At 38.8% G+C, this 19,569-nt stretch overlaps 1 protein-coding gene across 2 annotated transcripts in view; it reads right to left on the bottom strand.

Annotated features, from left to right (window-relative positions):
• LOC135430346 (uncharacterized) overlaps positions 1 to 17,085 on the bottom strand; it is a 169,811-nt gene extending 152,726 nt beyond the window's left edge. Inside the window, exon 1 of one of the 2 annotated variants that reach the window (XM_064684982.1) lies at positions 16,821 to 17,085. The gene's annotated coding sequence lies outside the window, so the exon portion shown is untranslated. The remainder of the gene's footprint in view (positions 1 to 16,820) is intronic. The other variant, XM_064684983.1, reaches the window with a different exon arrangement.
• Positions 17,086 to 19,569: the final 2,484 nt, after the last annotated feature.

The raw sequence follows: 19,569 nt of genomic DNA, 5'->3' as shown, positions 1-19,569 counted from the left end.
ACAAGCTCTGCAGTTTTTTCAGGTCAGAAACAAGATGTCAAAGTTGACGTTTTAAGTTGTGTTTAGTAGGGTGAGCCAAACCCAAACTTTTCTTAAACACTTATAAGCCTATCCCACTGAAAGCCTTCAAATTTCTCCGATCTCAGCAAAAATTACAGAAACTGTACCAATTCAATATCTATGCTATAACCATAAATAGACGCCCTACTCCCGAGTGTCTTAGTATTAATCAACGCTCATCTTTCATAATTTGAACACAACGAAAGCGTTTATATACAGCAGATTGCATTGATATATGATCAATTTCGATGGTTTTTAGATTAACGGGCAGCTTTCTGATATTTCTATAAGAAAATAAAATAGTTGCCTTTGGGCAACATATAAACAATATAGCTATTGATTGCAACTAATTGTTGTAGAAAACGTAAAGAAATTTATCAAACGCCTATAAAAACTATATCAGCAACAGTATACCCTTTCTGCCCTTGTGCCCCCCTCTCTCACCGCTTACACCCATTTGCCCCACTGTAAAAACGCTTCGAGGGCTTCAGTAATCATTCAAAAGCTTGAAATAAGACCCCGAATTTTGGCTGGGCCACTCGTAAAATCGTTTATAAATTATGAAAATATATGTACATAATGCATATAAGCATGAGTTCAAAGCGCGCCGTTTACAAAAACGAAATATGAAAAGCGCTTTTTATGTTGTTGATTATTAATTTATTAACTTAAAAATATATATATATACAACAACAACAACAAAATCATAAAAATTCAGATTTCTATGTCGCTGCCGTTTTCGTTTCGTTTCGTTTCTTTTGGATATCCATTTGTTGGTCACAATAATTAAATTTAGATTAAGTTTAGAAACGAACTGGCAACGTCTTCCACAGTAGTTTAATGTATGCAAATTACACGCTGAGCCCCGACCCCCAAGGCCCCCTCACCATCGACCACTAACCCAAAGTGGATCTTCTGTCGACATTGAGCCAAAGCCCTTTAAACGTGACGAATCGATTCCCAACTAGACATTGAACATACAAATTTTCGTTTGATTTTTTTCTTTCTTAAATATTTTTTGGTTCTCTAATTTGTAACACATCTCTCATAACGTTTTTGGAGGGGGGTTTTAATTTTTTTTTCCTACTCATATTTTGTTTATGGCCGAACAACGCCCATTTTCTCAAGTTTTTGACTTTAATCGTCGTCTGAGGTTTCGAGTCGTTTGTAAAATTTGTTGTTTTTTTTTCGAACGCTTTCCATTTTAACTAGTTGTAAGAGTCGAAGCGCAGCAATCTATCGCCTCGCAGCTCACGTGGGCGTTGCTAATTAGTGTTGGAAAATGCGCTCGATTTGATTTGTGGAAATTTATGTTTAAACATTACCTCTCCGGCACCAGGCTACAACGTAGTGTTTTAGGCCTTGTTTACGATGTGTGAGCTTTGGGGCTGAACGCATTTTAAATGAGCTTATAGAGCTCGAAGCAGCATAGCAGTCGTAGTAGGTGGAGACGGAGGCATAATTAAGTGAACTAAAAAAGTGTTCAGCCATTTAGGCATAACTGTGGGAAACTGTGACTTTTATCTTTATTCAATTGGTAATAAGGATTACATTTAAAAAATGTAAAATACCTTTAGCATGTGTGTATATCACATGCAGTATAAGAAATTGAACAAGATAGATCCGGGTCAAATCCCCATATACTAAGACTAAAAAAGAAATTCAATTAATAATAATATATATACTATGTGAATTATTTCGAGTGTTACTGTATGATCTAATCAGTTTAATGAATACATATTTTTTATTAGATTTGACAGAGTCCCAAATTCGATGTGACACACCCGACAGGCTAATGAATATACGCAATATTCTCATATGCCTTGTTTGTGCCGCCTTGCACCCTTCCACATTAATTTTAAAGTCAATTTTAAATTTAACAAAATATTTTTACGCCTACAAGGCTCACTCCCGATTCCTTACATTCAATGAAATTTCATTAGGCTCCGAACACAGCTTTTTAGCAAACTTTAGTTAGCGTAAAGGAAGATAAATCTTTAACGAAAATTCTTAATGCAGCCTAAAAAGTCAGGACAATGCTGTTGGGTGTTTCGTAATTGTCATTTTAGCTTTTCTGGACTATGAACAAGAAATTAAAAATCTCGTATGGATGCTGAGGCCTGAACCCAGTTTGACATTTGAAGTTATGTGAACACAACAACAAAAATCTCTACAATGCAAAGCAAGACTATGCTAGCTTGAAAAAAAATAAGTTCAAATTCGAAAAGTGAGTGATATCAGGTTAACTGGCTTATTGACAACTTATCCTTTGGTCATTTGTATTACACAGCCTTTAGGTTGGCAACTTGGCTCTTGGGCAGAACGTAGTCCGCTTGTAAACATTTGCCAACTAACCTAACGTTACGGCTTAGCAGCAATTTAAGACATTTGACCGGGACTTTGAAATTAACTGACAGAACATTTCAGCGCCTGGTTGTGCGCAGTATGCAATCCCCAAAGACGTCAGTGCAACCAATTCGCAATTCCCCGCCCCACCCCACACTCCGTTACACCCCCATAGCAAGCGCCCTGGCACGGTAGTTGTAATTAAAAACGCGCAAGTCGTAAAAAACAGAAATCAGTTGAGAACAGGTCGTTCTCCGTGTCTCTGCCGTGCTCTCTCTCTATGATGAACGGGGCGTAACGCGCTGAGTAAAATTAATTTTCCATATGTGAAAAAGAGGCAAATGCGATTTGCTGATTTTTAGATTTTCGTCCGACTGACTGACGACTGACGACCGTCGGCTGACAGCCTTCAATCTCACGAAAAATGTGCTAATTGCAATAGAAAGACAATTTCTATCGTAAACATTTTTCAAACTAATGAAGCAAAAATGTATAAATGCGAAAAAAACCAAACGAAAAGCAACTAGCAGCAGCAACAACAACAACTTAGTTAGTTGAAATGGCGAAGCAACTGACTAAAAATTAGTTGTTGAAAATGAATTGCACTAATATCGAATTTCACACCGTTGCGCTAATGGCCAACAACAGCAACAACTACATATACTAAAGCAGTAGAGTACTAACAACAACAACAACCGCAACAACAACTGCTGCAGCTGTCAGACGGCAACAACAAAAGCAGCAAAAATAAAATGCAATCAACATGTGTTGATTTTTTTTCGTTTCGTTTTTTTTTTTTTGCTTCTTTTTTTTTTGCTAATGTGCAAAGCGCTGATTGGACGAAACCTGACCGCAAAATGGAAATTATGATGCGGCCCCGTTTGAGTAAAGAGCACAGCACAAGCACAACAGAGACAACAGCAACGGCTACGGCAACTGAACAGCGACAACGACAACAAAAACAGCAACTTGTCGACAACAACCCGTAAGCGGGTTTCACTTTTTTTGTTTTTGGGGCGAGGAGTTTCAGTTTGAGTTTGCGAATTCTTAAGGGGCCCCAGATACGAGCAGCCAAGCAGCCAGCCAATAACAAACTATAACTAACAGCGTTACCTGATATCAAGCTGCAAGTTTATTGGTCAATCAACAACGGCCAACAGCGACAACTCAGTTGAGCGAGTTGAGTAGAGGACACGATCAGTCCACTCAGTCAGACGGGCGGACGGACAGCCAGAGAGAGATCGTTTCATATTTATGCCTATGCATAACAAGTTGCCGTTCGGGGCGTGCATATTAGAAAACGCAGTTATCAGATACATATGGTATAGTAGAAACTAGACAAGCTCACCTGCTTGTCTTTAGCTGAAACCTTGCTGCTTCGATAAATCATGAAATCTTTGCGAATGAAATGAAACAATTGAAATCATTTTAAACTAAAGTCAATCGTTGTTCAACACTGCATAAATAATTAAACCTTATTGTATATAATCAGGATCAGGGACCAAACAAAGTGAAGGGTTTAACCAACTCAATGAACCTGGATTTTTCATAATCATGTACCCCGATTTTGGCTTGTCATAAAATTTTTAACATATTAATGAAAAAAATTACATTTTTAATAAAAGTATAACTGCCCTACTTCGCTACATTTTTGTTTTTATTATTTGTTTTGCTAGATAAAACATACGATACCATTGCACCGTGAACAGCCGTAAATGCCGCATTTAAACTACATGAAAACATATACCTAAACATTGTGAAAATCAATTGAAACCTTTAAAAAAGTATTACAAATATAATCTAATCTGCATACAATCTTTAATGTTAGTCGTTGGTCAGCATTCGGCATGTTTCACTGTATGCAAACAACGCTGTCACCTGTTGGAGAAGCGCAATTCAAGATTTACTAAGGCTATTAAATGCCAACTGGCAAGTGGCAACTGGCAACTGGCAATTGGCAAACTCTGCGATGGATTCGCATGCATTACCAACTCAGTTTTTGCCTAATGATGGAATTATAAGCAACAAAGACGCAGACCTTAAGTTTTGAGATGTCTTTTCTGGTCATGGCGTCTCAAACATGTTGTTCTCGTTATTGTTGTTGTTGTTGTCGATGTTACCGCCCAAAAAGCCGCACGATTGCCTTAATTTATGTAGCTGATTATACGCAAAACATACAAACAAATCAATCGAAAGGCGATAGAAACGTTCGTAGCATTTAATTGGCGACAATTTCTGTGGTATGTGGAGTCTACAATCAAACACATGCTTCTTGGAAGTAAAAACTCAGAATAGCTAAGTTGGAATGGGGGGACTAATCGAGTGACTAAATTTTGCATTCAAATATTTTATTAAATTGATATAAAAACAAATCAGCTTTAAGGAATTATAATTTTTCGATCAATGAAATTTAATTTAAAATTAGATAATTAATCAAACTAATAAAATACGTTGAAAACCTTTTATGTTTCATTTGAATAGCTGCGTTAAGTATACACATTTCAATCAATTGATATTTTATAAATATATATATATATATGGATAGAATTGCGAATGCATGCACCGCGCCGCACCCAAAACTGACCCAGAGCCAGGCCGAAGAGAGCCCACAGATAGAAGAAGAAACTTTCCATTCCGACTGAAAAATGTTATCAAATCACAGCGCACAAACGAGCGACCACAAAACTAAGCAAAGCCAATTTTAGCTCATATTAACCCGCAGCACAAAGGCCAAACTGGCAAACTGGCTAAGAGGCGAACCAGGCAAACCGGGCAACCAGGCAACGGGCCATGGTGCATGGCGTAAAGGGGGCCATGCTACGGCCTCTGGCCACAGACGGTATTCGGCGGGACTTGGAGCCCATTTCAACTTTCTCACGCACTTCAAATTTCAATTGGCAATAAATGTAATGCAAAGCAACACTTTAAATCATTGCGAGTTGGCCAACAACGCCAACACCAATAAGCCATCGCCAACAACAGCAACCACAGAGGATGAGGCCAGGCCCGGCACTAGGCAACAGCCACAGATTGTGGCACAGGTTGAGCCTGAGGTTCACTCTGCGGCTGAATGTGACTGTGGCAGCCAGATACAACAGAAAAAATGCTGCCGCCCGCAGCTGCTTGCGTGGGTCGTCCCGGACACAATGAGTCCACGTACTCTCCTCTTAATCTTAAACCGACGACCGGTAATTAAATGTTTCGCCTAATTGCCATTTCTCTCTATACAGTATATGCACCAAAATTTGCCAGTCATAAAAGAGAAGCAAAAAATAGGTATATAGCTAATTGTTTGTAAACTCAATCGACTGGACGCTAATGCATTCATAAATCGCACTCAACAACTGCGATGGTCGCATATTAAAATCTTTAGGCCTTTATACTCGTAATGCCAGACAACCATCCAAATACATTATATTATATCTTAAGCGCACCTACTTATATTTTATTGCAGGTCGCAATTTTTATTCTAGCCAACAAAACTGCAAGAGAAAATAGCTGCTGGGCGACACTGAGCATTAAATACCCTTCCAGACCTGACTCCTGATTTGTTGCTTTACTCAATAGATACTTAAAATATATAAAGTAGTCGAATCTACAAGTTTATCGCAACAGAAGAAAGCATCGAGAGAAGAGACTAGATAGATAGACAGACTAGAGACGAATATAGGCACTTGATCGAACAGAGTTTTAATATACCCTAGGTAAGGGTATCTACACATTGCCATTAAGAAAGCACTTAATAGACTTTTATGTTGATTCACTTGAAAAGCGAACTCTAAAAAATCGTTTGCCACATTTAATATGCCCAGATCGAACATTAATGGACTCTGTGGTAAACACATCACACAGATAGCAAGTGTTATATATAAAGCTGGTCATAACACGTGAGCATAAACTTAAATAGGCACCGAATAAAATGAATCATAAGTTGGGACTCATCATGAAAAGCTTAAAGCAACTAAGCAATTTTTTGATTTGGTTTCAGATTTGTTTTGCATTTTACTAATCCAAGGTCATAGGAAATAAGAAACATCTCAAATGTGGATATAAATGGAATGATATATATTGTACCAAGAAAAAAATATAATAACTATAAGGCCTTAACTTGAATCTTCATTTTATACTAACCAAATATCGATGTGAATTGCAAGTGCCTCAAACTGATTACCTTATGGGCAACAGGAAGGGGCTGCACGCGGGAAAAGGGAAGCAAAGGTTTGAGTTGCTCGCGAACTTGAACTAATTTACATAAAGATAGGCAGACAAGAGTCCATTGGATGTGCGGTCTGTCTCATGAGCTTGGCCAGACTCAACGACGCGTCTGGGACAAATGACTGACAGTCGTTGGCCTGCGGCTGTTGCCACAGCAACCAAGCACAGCAGCTACTTCAGTAGCTGAAGCCGACAGGATGATGGCAAAAAGAGTTTCCAGCCTCGAGTTTTGAGAGCAAAACCAAAAACAAAAGACGCACAGGCCTTGGCAATGGCTCCCCAGACCCAGTCACAGTCCCAGTCCCAGTCCCTAACCCTGCCCCTGTCCCTATCTCTGTCCTCGACCCTGCACTACCACCAAATGGTAAATGCGCGTTAAATGATGCTTTCGTTGCGCATGCGCTCGAGTGGCAAGCGAATGCTGCCTCCATTTCAGCATGGGAGAGGCAGAGCGAGACAGAGAAAGCCCAAACGCCGACGACATTGCGCTCGTAAAAATCACGAATTGATGGAGTGTTCAAAGAGCGATCAGCAAATCATTTTCAGGCCGCGCAAAATTGCCGAAACATATGCAGATGAGTAGCGTGGTGAACGTGAAGTTTGCTTCCTGAGCAGCCAACCAGCCAACCAGCCAGACAGTCAGCCCAGTAGTTGTAGCAGTAAACTCTATAAGTTCGCCTCTGAGTTCCCAGTGGAGGCCCTCAGGTGCACTTGGTGTTTGTTAAGCTGCTGCGCTGACTGCCAGCCTTCCACTCACAGGCAAAAGCAAAGCAGCAAAAGGCAAAAAAAAATATAAACAAAACTTTAAATACACTAACTGAATCAAGATAGACAAACTTTAAAAGTTGAATGGTAAGAGAACCTAATTAGAAAATAATTATTTTCAATTTAAATTTTAATCATTAAAATAAAGTTTCTTCTGCTTAGTCTGATACTTTTTAAGGTCGGTATTCAAATTTTATATTTAAAATTTTTTTTTTATATTTACAATTATTTATGAAACGAACCTTTAACGGAAATAAATATCAGTCAAACATAAATCTGATCCATATATTTTCAGATAAATGGAATAGCTGTAAAATATAGAAATCATTTTTAAGCTAATGCTAAAAACTGTCAAGTCCTCCATTTATTTATTTTTTTTTATTTCCCAAAAGAGAATTAAGGTAAAGCGTTTGTTGCGTGCGAAAAGAGTTTGTCATAAAAAACATTTAAAATCTTTAAGTTAATCCCTTAAAATACCAATTGTTAGCTACACACATAAATATGACTTTCTTTTATTCATAAAATAACAATATCAAGTGGGTATGTGATCTGTTTTGTTTGTTTGAGTTAATAATGATGATTAGACTCCTAACTCTACCTTAATCAACGTTTATTTAGTTGCCAAGTGTTTTAGCCAAGTTGATGTACCTGCTCTGATTTAAGGGCAACACAAAAATCAATTCACACTCGATGCCTGCCCTGACGTTCTTCTAAGCTTTTGTTATTTACTTTTGGGCTGCTGCCGCCGCTCTCTCGAGTGCCATGGCAATGGAATGCCGAATGCCACTTGTCTGTCTTTGCCAGCCAGCCTACCAGATGCCAGTTGCCTGTTGCCAGTTGCCTCCACAGATCCCTAGATGCAATGACTGAACTAGGTTCGGTTCGGTACGGTTTGCTGCTGAATTTATGTAGGGTTAGAGGGCGCAATGCTCGATGAGCCGTTGAGTTGAGCTGAGTTGAGTTTTGTAGAGTTGAGTTGAGTCTGGCTGAAGTGCTTGCTTGTGGTAGAGAGCAGTTGTAAGCGTGGCATAGCGAAATGATTTACATTCGCAGCCAACATAAATTTCACATTGCAGCCGTGTAACGACTTTGGGTCTGGGCAACTAACTCTCTTAGCAGCGATCTTGCTTGTAATTAATTCTGTAATTTTATGCATATTTTTAAGAGTACACAATTTGCCGCTGTTATCGATATGGCCGATGATAATCGGCAAGACCAGTAGCCCAACACAAACACACACACACTCTAATAATAAACTTGGATCAATTCATTTGCCACAATTTTCCGGGGCTGCACAAGACGGTGGCATGTTGCTTGGCGGCCACAACATGCGCTGACCCTTTATGCCAGTTTGCCAAATACCCCCCCACAGCCCACCGCGCTGACCAATTGCCATTGTCGTTTGTTCATGTCGTCTTAGACTTTGGTCTTCTGGCTCGAAAAATATCGATTACATGTGAGACGCTGCCTGCTGCCTGCAGCTTGCTGCTGGTGCTTGGCTCTTAGCTTGGAAATTCAATTCCAATGAAAACAGTTAAATTCCGGTAAAAAGGTCTGCAGCATGCGAACGTCGAACGTTCCACCCAAAGTGGGTTTCTGCTGCTGCTGATGCTGCTGCTGTGGCCATGGTGGTCCCAACGATTATCATGAATTGATCTGTAAGATGTCAAAGCGCAGACGCAGCAGCCAAAGCAAAATGTGGCGAAAAGAATGGCCAATGTGGAGGTCTCACACACATGACCAGCCCCAGCCCCAGCCCCAGCCCCAGCCTCATCCACAGCCACTTTGTCTGTAGCTGCTGCTGCTGCTGCTGCTCGTTCCCATGTTAGCCAAAGCCAAAGCCAATGCCAAAGCCGTTGCCAAAGTTGAAGTCAAAGCCAAAGCCCAGTCTAAGCCCAGTTCAGCTAGCCAGCTAGAACACAATGTTGTTGTTAGAATTGCGCGCAGATAACAGCAAAATGTTGGCAGCACTGTTGACATTATGAATGACAGCGGTTATTTATTATGTCTTGAATTCTTGGTGAGGGAGAGAGCTGTAGCTAAACCTGGGAATCGTTTCAGACTGGAGTCTAGCAATCGGAATACACATTGGACATTATGGAAGCAGCAGCAAGTACCGTCCAGGTGTATGTCAAAATCTATGACAAAGCTTATAAATTATATCGAAAGCTTTCATATGTACCAAATCAATCAAAACCAAATATTATTATAATGAAATATATGTGTATAACAGATAATACTGGCCAGCGATTAGTTTTTTTAAATAAATAGATAGACTACTATGTCTATGTCAATGCAGCTAAATTGTATAGAACATTGTACATATATATATAATTTATTTAAATAACTAAGTTATCGTTTAATTTTTGGAAATCGATTACTTAGCGATTAGCCATCGTGCGTTTACTGGCTATCGATTTTATACCGCTGGCTTATACTCTTTTTAAATTCATCCTATTCAAATCAGAAGCTCCAAATTATCATACCGAGCCTAACAACAGGGAATTCTTTAAATCCATCCTATGAGAATTTAATTTAATTTTTTTATGTATATATAATTTAATTTATACTTAATCAGCAATCACTTATAGATCATGTATTGTGCGAGATACTTTGCCTGGAATTTAAACCGTGAAGTAGAATATTACTCGATTGATTGATGAACAATGAGGTTCAAGTTAAAATGAAACAAATACAAATTCAACTGGCAATTCGAAACGTGTAAGCTAAAAGTTTCCAAAGGCCACAGTCAAATTAAACGCTTCATTTGCTCCAGCTGAAAATTGCGTAACGAATGCCAAATGTACAGAAAACCACAAAAGCTGAAAAAAACAGCACCACCTCCTCCAACTCCAACTCCAGCTGTAACCACCGTTAAGTGGCAGGCTCGACTTCATTAGATTGTAATAAACGCGCGCTGGTTACAGCCCAACAACAGCAAAGGCAAAAAAAATATTTAAAAAAAAAAATCTGACAGCAACATAAAAACTTAAGAAAAATCTAAGCTCAGCTTATAAATGCAATTTCGTTCGCACAATCTTCAATGGACTTCATTAAAATATTCGAAACACAAGCAGTTTAAGCCCCAAGACACCCTCCTCAAATAAAAAAACGAAAAACTTGTCAGACGCACTATAAACGCGACGTTGCCGAACCGCCCGATTGCAACTTGAACTCAGAGTGGACGCTAGGATGGTAGCACAGAGCGAGACAGAGACAGAGTACGAGAGAGAGAGAGGGAGAGAGCGATAGATCGGGCAGACTCTGGCGAGTCGAGAGTTCAGAGGTCTAATTGAAAATGCGCAAACTTGAAGAAATATTGAGAGAGTTGCAAATGTATGTATATCCATTACCATTAGAACTCAATTTGCTCGCATGGCGCACGCATTCACAAAGACGCCCACAAGCAGTTCCGAATACCCTAACCCCCACTCGCCCTTCTGATACACACTCAGCTTCTCTTTGCAATGCGCTGCCTTGCAAAATTTATAAGACGGCGGGCAAATTGGGGCCAACTTGTGACAATTTACGATATTAATACTAAATATTTGTGCCCCGTCGAGATTTACGGTTTGTGGCACAAGAAAAAATGAGAAGAAAAGAAACAATAAAAGTTAAAAGTGCTCAACTAGAAGATTCCACGTATCCAGCGCCGAGCTGCTTGCACAAATGCACAAATTTTTAGAGCTTTAATAAGGCATCAAAAATTGTTAAAAAAAAAAAAATACATAGATTCATATACATATGCAAAAAACAATGCTTAACCCTTAAATTTATTCAACATTTTGGGTATACGATACGAGAGTCGACAAATCTAATTTTGTGGTTTAAGCTCTCTTTACCTCCAACTTATACTTTAAAAATGTTGTTCCAAAATCGATAATTGTCGATGCTATGCATATGTAAAGAGTTATCGAAAAACGTATATATTTTTATATATATTTATGAAATCAATTCTCTTGCTATTGTAGTCCACGAGGTCGCCTGTTTCTTACAGACGAACCGATCGACTCACTTCATTAAACCACTTAATCGAATCGTTCATACGTCCAACTGCCTGTTACATTCATTTGCACTCAACCATTATACCCCTTCTTAGCCATTACGAATGGATATAGGGTATTATAATCGGGATTATTTTGAGCCTTATGCGTTTTTATTGTTTGCTTGCCATAATTTCAGCGCTTAAGCGTTCCCAGACATTTGCCAGCCAGAAACTGCGCATAAAGTGGAGCAGGCCATAAAATTTTATGATAATTGCAACCTGGCGAGCGACTGACAAATGAAGTGATTTTAAATTTACCATTTACCGATTGCAATCCGCACATGCATATGTATGTATATATATATATATATATATAGTATAGTTTTTGTGTTTCTTTATTTATGTTTTTTATTTATTTCGCCCAGATTTAATTATAGACGTTGCCAAATGTTGAGTGGGGCAAGCGAAAAGTTGTTGCCGCGCCCCGTTAACAAAATTTAAATAAAATGATTTTATTTTTTTTTATATTTCCGATAATATACGAAAGAAATCATCGTAAAAATTTCACCCAGCAACGCGTAGAAATTTCGCTGCGCGGCAATTAAGCGATCAGAGCTCAAATCTGATCACTGGGAACCAAAATAACCCGAAAAACCCATAATATGAGGCGTAAGCAATGGAAACCCTTTTAGGTCAATGAATTTGTTATCATCAAACTGTAACCGAAACGAACGTCATGCACATTTGCATGGCGGAGCGTGGAACGCAAATTACAAATTCGAAATTTACGAGACCAAAAACAACAAACAACAACCTTAATAAGCAACACAAGCAGCTAAGACAAAAAATACTTTAAAAAAAACAACCACATTGACGTGCCTGACATAGAAATCTGCACCGTTGGCTATTAGCAATTAACTGGGGCTATTATGAGTCGTAGCCGACAAAAATATTTGACGTGCTACAAGCAGAAGAAGATCGAAACGAATCGATCGGATCGCAGCCGCGCTCGCTGCCAACGATCAAAGGCGGAGTTTGCCACACAGCGGGGTGGGCAGGTGGGCTAAGGTAAAGCTGAATCTTGGGGGCAGTGCGCATAAAAAGCCAAATGCCATAATAGCCAAATTAATCAGTCACAGGTAACAGCCCAGCAACCAGCAACCAGTAACAACAACAGCAACAACCAGTCCCAGAAACGTCCCGTTGTCTGCGTTGATGACTTAACAAAAATGTCAAAATTGAAAAAATTGCGAGCATCAAATAAACGAATATTACATGCTCTGTAAAGCCAACAAATAATATCGTAATGTATACAAGGAAAGGCTAAGAGGGTGTTGGATAGCACTCAATATATTTGCTCTTGTTTTAAAATCTCCTTCTTAATAGTCTTTAAGTTAGTTCTGGTTAGTTAAGCCCCAAGGGTGTAAGATCCGAAAAGCGTGAAAAGCGACTCAAACAAATTTTAACAAAGATCTTTACAAAAGAGTTTAACGCCGATCTACTTGTATCTTTCTACATATATATATTTCTTTTACTGTATTCTTATTATTATTAACAAACTGCATTTAAATTCTCACATGCCCATTTCAGTTAGGGCACTTAAAGTTTACTTATGAACACATAAAAGGGATTTGTCAGACATATGATTGCCAACTATGCAAAGTGTGTATGGCAGAAACAGTTGGGGCTCCATTGTTTGGCTCTCAATTGAAGGTGGGTGGTTGGCTGGCCGCTTAGTTTGAAGCGCCCGCGGCTGTGGCTACCGTTTTTGCCGCTGAAGCTGACAAAATGTAATTGTTATACTATAGGCGCAAAAATGATCTTAGTGGTGCCATCAATAAAGGCCGTTCCACAGCCTGACAGCTGGGAACCGAACCAGACCCAGACCCAGAGCCAGACCGAGACTGGACAGTACAACGGGAAAATGCGACGCATGAATGTTAATTGAAATATGCGTATGAATGATGGACGGACGGAGTTGGTGCGATCTGAACTGGGTAGCTATCCAGTTGGCTGTAGCTGGAACACTTGGCTAGCTGGATGATGGGACACTGTGCACAGCTTTCACAATTATTGATTGATTTATTGATTGAAATCTGCGCAGCAAGCAACTGAAGATGTTGCGACTGTTTTGCCAAGTTTTCTGCTGTCTACAAATTGAGCGAGCGGCCAAGTTCGTTGCCTAAGTCTTTCAGCATTTGGCGCCCAGCCGCGTCGCCGTCGCCGTCGTCAGAGCGCGGTGCACGAAGCCAAACAATAAATAATTAAAGCAATTAAAAATGCTAAAAACAAACATTTAACAAGCAGCGCCAGTTAAAAATTGTTGAGTGTACCAACATTTGGGCGAACCCGAAAAGAAAAAAAAACATTCCACACAAAACAAACCGAAAAAGAAAAACTCTATATACTTATCTTGGCCCCAAATCGCGTCTAAATGTTGCACATTTATCAAAGACCCCTGCGTAAAAAAAGGTCAACGCACAGTTATGCCTTGTTCTGGTTCTTGTTATTGTTATTGTTGTGCGGCCTGTGGTACTCTATGTACAAACTATTTCCGCTCAAGACACCGGCTAACAACAAGCTAAAGATCTGGGAAATAGGTTCGCAAAACTTACGAGCAACAAAAATAGAAAACCTTACAAAATACGATTTGGTTTTTTTGCACATGAAATCTAATTTTTTGGCACTAAGGCAATTAAAATGAATTTGTGCGGTTCGAGATTCGGTATCTGAATCTCTAGCCTATACACAGACACACAAATTTTATGCGAAGTGTTATGTGGAAGCGCAACAGGCAAACTAAGCAAAGAACAAGGAAGCCAGTAAAGAAAAACTTTATTGGGATACCGAATTTAAAATACTCTGGCTGAGCTACTTAACCAAACACTAGTCGAGTGCCAAGTAACACAAACTGAACCTTTAACCGATTTAACTAAACAAAGAATAGCCGAGCCTAAACCCGACCCAATTCATAAATTTCATTTCATGACAAAGGTAAAACATCTAACTTTTTTTTTGGTTATAATATTACGATATGGATTTTGTTCGTAGACAGTTTTCAACCGATAGTATTTATGACAGCTATACGATGTTATATTGCAATCCGATATACATAATACCTATAATACCAAAACTTGAAAGACCCCTTGTAAGGGTATATAAGGTACATACTTTAAAGAGGAAACACATTCAATGTTTAACTTGTGGCTTGTGGCTCGTTATCTTCCGCGGAAAAACCTTTCTGCCTGATATGCAAATAAGTTTGATATACAACATAATTAAATTTCATTACAGCAACGCCCCGTCGAACTGCGTCTCTTTGGGCTGGTTCGAGACGTTCTGTGTACCTGTGGCAGCACGTAACAAATTGCCAGCAATTAGTGGGGGGTATCTCAGCTGCGAATGATCTGGCAGACGACGCATCGTTCAGTCGGCGCAATCGGCCAGCAAATAAATGTGCGATGCCAAATTGGAGCTGCCAAATGCATTCGCAACTGCGTTTGCATTAAGCTAACTTTATAAAGTTGTCCCAACGAACGATGCATAATGAAATGCACAAATTAATTGAGACAGATTGTTTTAGGTGTCATTCGTACTTACTACTTTAATTAATCTCCTTTTGATGATCGCTTAACCTTTAAACCTCCAGTGAAACTTTTGCGCATGCTGCAAAAGAAAGCATTTAAAAAAATTAGTTTAAAAAGACAAAGATTGGGACAGTGTTATGAATATATTAAAACAAATAAATTAATACTGCATAATATTTAATATGAAATAATACACGCTATAAATGTATAATTTTTTCCCAATTTCTTATTTAAGGATTCAGCGTCAGTGACCAATGTATGTGTGTCTGTGTGTTCGTATGTAAATATATATGTATGTATGTATAAATGTCTGATATGTATGTACATACATATGTGTTTATGTATATATGCATAGTCTGTAATGCCCAAAGCAGGCCAAATTTACATAAATTTTTTATGTATATATGTGTGTATGTATGTGCACTTGTATGTATGCATTTGTACATTTTCTCCTTAACAATATGTACACTGAGTTGTAAATTTTAATAAAACATACATTTTAAATATATAAGTTAATAAGCCTTGCTTGTTGTATATATTTTTATGTATGTAGGTGCATGTGTGTAGGTACATATGTATATACGTATATATATGTATGTATAGTATGTAGGTACGTTTATATAAGTATATATACGAACATACATACCTACATATGTATGAGCCTAGAAATGTTATGTTTGTATGTATATGTGTGTATGTATGTCAGGCCTTTAGCCAACCACAACCCTACATACCTAATGAGCGAATAGTCAAGTATGTTTGTGTACAGGTGTAGTGTACAGGTGTGTGGTATACGCATGTCGATGGCTGCTTGTGTATTGCAGCAGCAACTTCCTTAGCCACGCAACTTGCTTGCGCAGCCTTTATAAATTCCGTTTTTAACAAGATTAGAAGTTCGTTGCCACGCACCAAGCCCGCAACTATAACAATAAATATTCTCCTAGGAATGGACAATATAAATAGTGATATTATTTTGGCTACAGTTTTTTTACTAGCTGTGGCCGGAGGTTACTTTGATAATCCAAATTTACCAGCTAACGTTTGGTAGGCTTATGTATATTTGTATACACTATATAAATACATATACATATGTTCAGCTTTATACAAGCATAAAAAACGATTCTTTATATATTCCAACTATAATTTTTGAATTAATTAATTTTTTACGCATTACACAATGTAAGCAATGCCAAAAGAATAAAGTGAAACATATGTATGTACATACAAACATATGTACATACATACATAACCAGAAGCTGCCGAGTTTATTATTGCAGACAATTATAATATGTTATATACATATGCATATTCTAATTTAAATATAAATACATATAGCCTTACATACATACATGTGTGAATCTGTATTTTTGCAAAATGTCACTTAAGGCCGAACACTTATTAATTAGAGTGAGGGAGATACTCTTTTACACACTAAAGAAAAACAGAAGTACATGCTGGTAAGACCAGGAGGGAGAGGAATAAAATGAGATATACAAACAAACTAAATTTGACGGCACCGAAAGAAAGAGAAATTAAATGAGATATGTACACACATATACATATGAGCATACGTTTGTATGTATGTATGTATGCAAACACTAGATTTGACGCCACCATCACGCCATTTGACCATCTCTTCTTCCTATGTTTCTTCCAATGCGCTTTGTGCGTGCGGCAGTGCACAAAAAAGAATAACGGATTTGCATTGGGAGCCCCAGCACTTTTATACTGCGCCGCGAAGCGAAAGAACAAACGAAAATGAAAAACGCACTAGAACATTCTTTCAATTTGTACGTTTTGTATGTTTGTATGTAAATATGTACATATAATATTATATTTACTATATTAATTTATAAACTTACCTCACACAAAATCATTAAGGTTTTTAACATACATATGTACATGTGTAAATATGCACATACATATGTATGTATGTATATGTATTGCGATCTCACAAACACTGCGCACTTTATAAAAAAAAAACAAAAAAACTCACACACACAAATGGCTTTTGCACGGTAGCAGTGCCCACAAATAAAAAAACAAAAAAAAGGAACTCAATTAAGAAATAAAACACTTAATTTCACTACATCACTACACTCACAAACATTTAATTTTAAAACACACGCGTGGTCGACATCAAAACGCGTCACTTACTACTAAATCGACGAATTGCAGCATTTAAACTGCTCTAGAGACGACATAAACGGAATAGACAAAGGGACGCAATGCGATTACAGTTATTCGTGCGCCAGTTTCTTTATTTGCACACTGATCTAAATGTTCTCACACTTGGTTTTGAATTTTAGCATGCATACATACGTACATAGATATATGTACATACATACATATATGCATGTGCATTGATTTATATTGAACAAATATTTTCTTTTACGGCTATATTAAAAGAAATGGATTACGTGCCGTATTTTTTTTTTCATCTAAGCAAATGTATTACTCTAATTAAATATGGTTTGATCCACAGTGCGTAAGCGACAAGAACAAGGCAAAGTTTGAGAGAATTGATCCCAAAGCGTAAAGCAAAATGCCATTTTGTGAGCGCCGATGTGATGAGTGTCAGAAGGTGGGAGAGGGGGAGGGAGACGGTATAAAAGGCATACACAAGCTGGCAACTACAAAGTGATCTTGTTGTCTTTGTCACGCGTTTTAGTCTTTTACATGCATCGTTCATTTTCGCTTTGCCTTAATAAATTTTAATTCTCTTTATGTCTTGCTCTTGTATCAAAGCTGCTGGTATTGCAAAAAGAGAATATGTATGTATATACATATATATTTATGTATGTATGTATCAGTTAATATGTAAACTCATTCTCTCATTGTAGGTACATATGTATGTTATTTTATACCAAACGCAGGGCTTGTGGGAATTTTTACGGACATATTTATGTACATACATATGTACATACATATTAAAAATATAATGTGTTGGGACAATTCAAACCTTATCACGGACTATAACAATGTGATATCTAATTTTTTCAAAGTTACGATTGAGTAAATCAAATATTAATGATTTAAGAATACGATTGATCTCATATAAAAACAAAGTTGTGCGCTAAAGAGACTAAATCCCTCTTTTACGAGCCCACTTCCTGCATCCTAATAGTAATATTAATGAGTAATCAATATAATCTACCCGACTTACGACACGCATCGGCGGCCCACGTTCAGCGCAAGAGCTCGTTGGCCCGCTTCTCGCTGACCAGATAAGTGGAAATGTAACTCATCTGGAAAGCACTCCCATTTGGCTGGCATATGGCGGCCCACGAGTGACCATGACAACAAAAGGGCCACCTTTTAGTTCCAATAATTTACCAATTAATCATATTACTCAAGCTGAATCAACTCGCCGTCTGCTTGGTGGGAGAACGCCTCTTGGACAATAGGTGCTGATTGCTGCCCCCTCACACTCCATCCACCTGCAGCCCACAGCATAGCGTCGGAGCATGAACATGAAACGAGTGTATAGAGCCTGGCACTGCCCTGGACGTGATAAATGATTTCGATTAGTTTGTTCTTGTAATTCGACGCCTATAAATGGGTCTATGATTGAGCGCAGACGACTTCGTTTACGTCAGGCGTTGTCGACGTGAGTCGCTCCCCGGCTGCACCCTGTATGGTGGGGAACAACTTGGTTGTTGTTGCTGTTCTTGTTGCTGTTGCCTGTAAGTCATTTGACAAATTGTCTATAATTGAAAGATTAGCTTTCCACACACAACGCGGTTGACGTCGAGATGAAGAACAAGTCGACTGAAGTTGAAGTCGGAGTTGCTGTTGCTGTTGCTGTTGTTGGTGCTGCGCTAGGAACCAGGCTTTCAATATTTTACTGGTTAACTCCAACTCCTTGTTCCCTACACTCGGGCGCCCCCTCTAGGTAAGTTTATACGTTTCTTATCAGCTGACTTGCATCTGTTGCGCGTTGCGAGGTTTTATTAATCAAATGCACAAAATGGTTTTAGGGGCTGGCGAGTAGGTGGAGCGTGTTTACATAGGCAGCCAAACAAGTGCCAGCCTCCATCTCCTCCTTCTGCTCGCTCCAGTGAGCTCCTCTCAGTGTGTACACGTAATTGGAAATGGTGTGAAATTCGCGTGCCAAGAGCAATGAAGCCACTTACAGAGTTGAAGAGAGAGAGAGAGAGAGGAGTAGAGGCAACTACTTGAGGTGTGCATGTGCAAGTGTGTGTGTGCCTGTGTGTGTTGACAGAGACTTGACTCTTTAGCAGCCCACCAAACACGCCGCGGAAGGGAACCTAACCGTACCAGGCCGAACGGAACGGAAAGAAACGCAAGGCTCATTGGATTTTGTAATGCGTGAAACATGTCAGCGCAATGCGATTGCTTATCGCTGTCAATTATTCAAGAGGCAGTCACTAGACAGGCTTACAAATTACCCTCTTAAATAAAACAAAAAAAATAAAAGGCAGACTCAAATGAGGGGCAGCATGAGCTGTGCAGCGGTAGGAGTGTGGAGGAAGAGGGGGAAGCGGAGGTGAAGCATTGTAAACTATCAAAAATTTAAATATGCTGTGATTTCCTAGTTAGACTCTGAACTTGGCTTAGGGCGCGATTCTTTGCCACTATTTATTAAAA

Source organism: Drosophila montana, unplaced genomic scaffold (assembly GCF_035044405.1).
Source record: "Drosophila montana isolate Dmon_TW-CO22-7 unplaced genomic scaffold, ASM3504440v1 contig_3003_1, whole genome shotgun sequence".
In the NCBI taxonomy this organism is placed as follows: Eukaryota; Metazoa; Arthropoda; class Insecta; order Diptera; family Drosophilidae; genus Drosophila; species Drosophila montana.
This window is presented reverse-complemented; position numbering and strand designations above follow the sequence as displayed.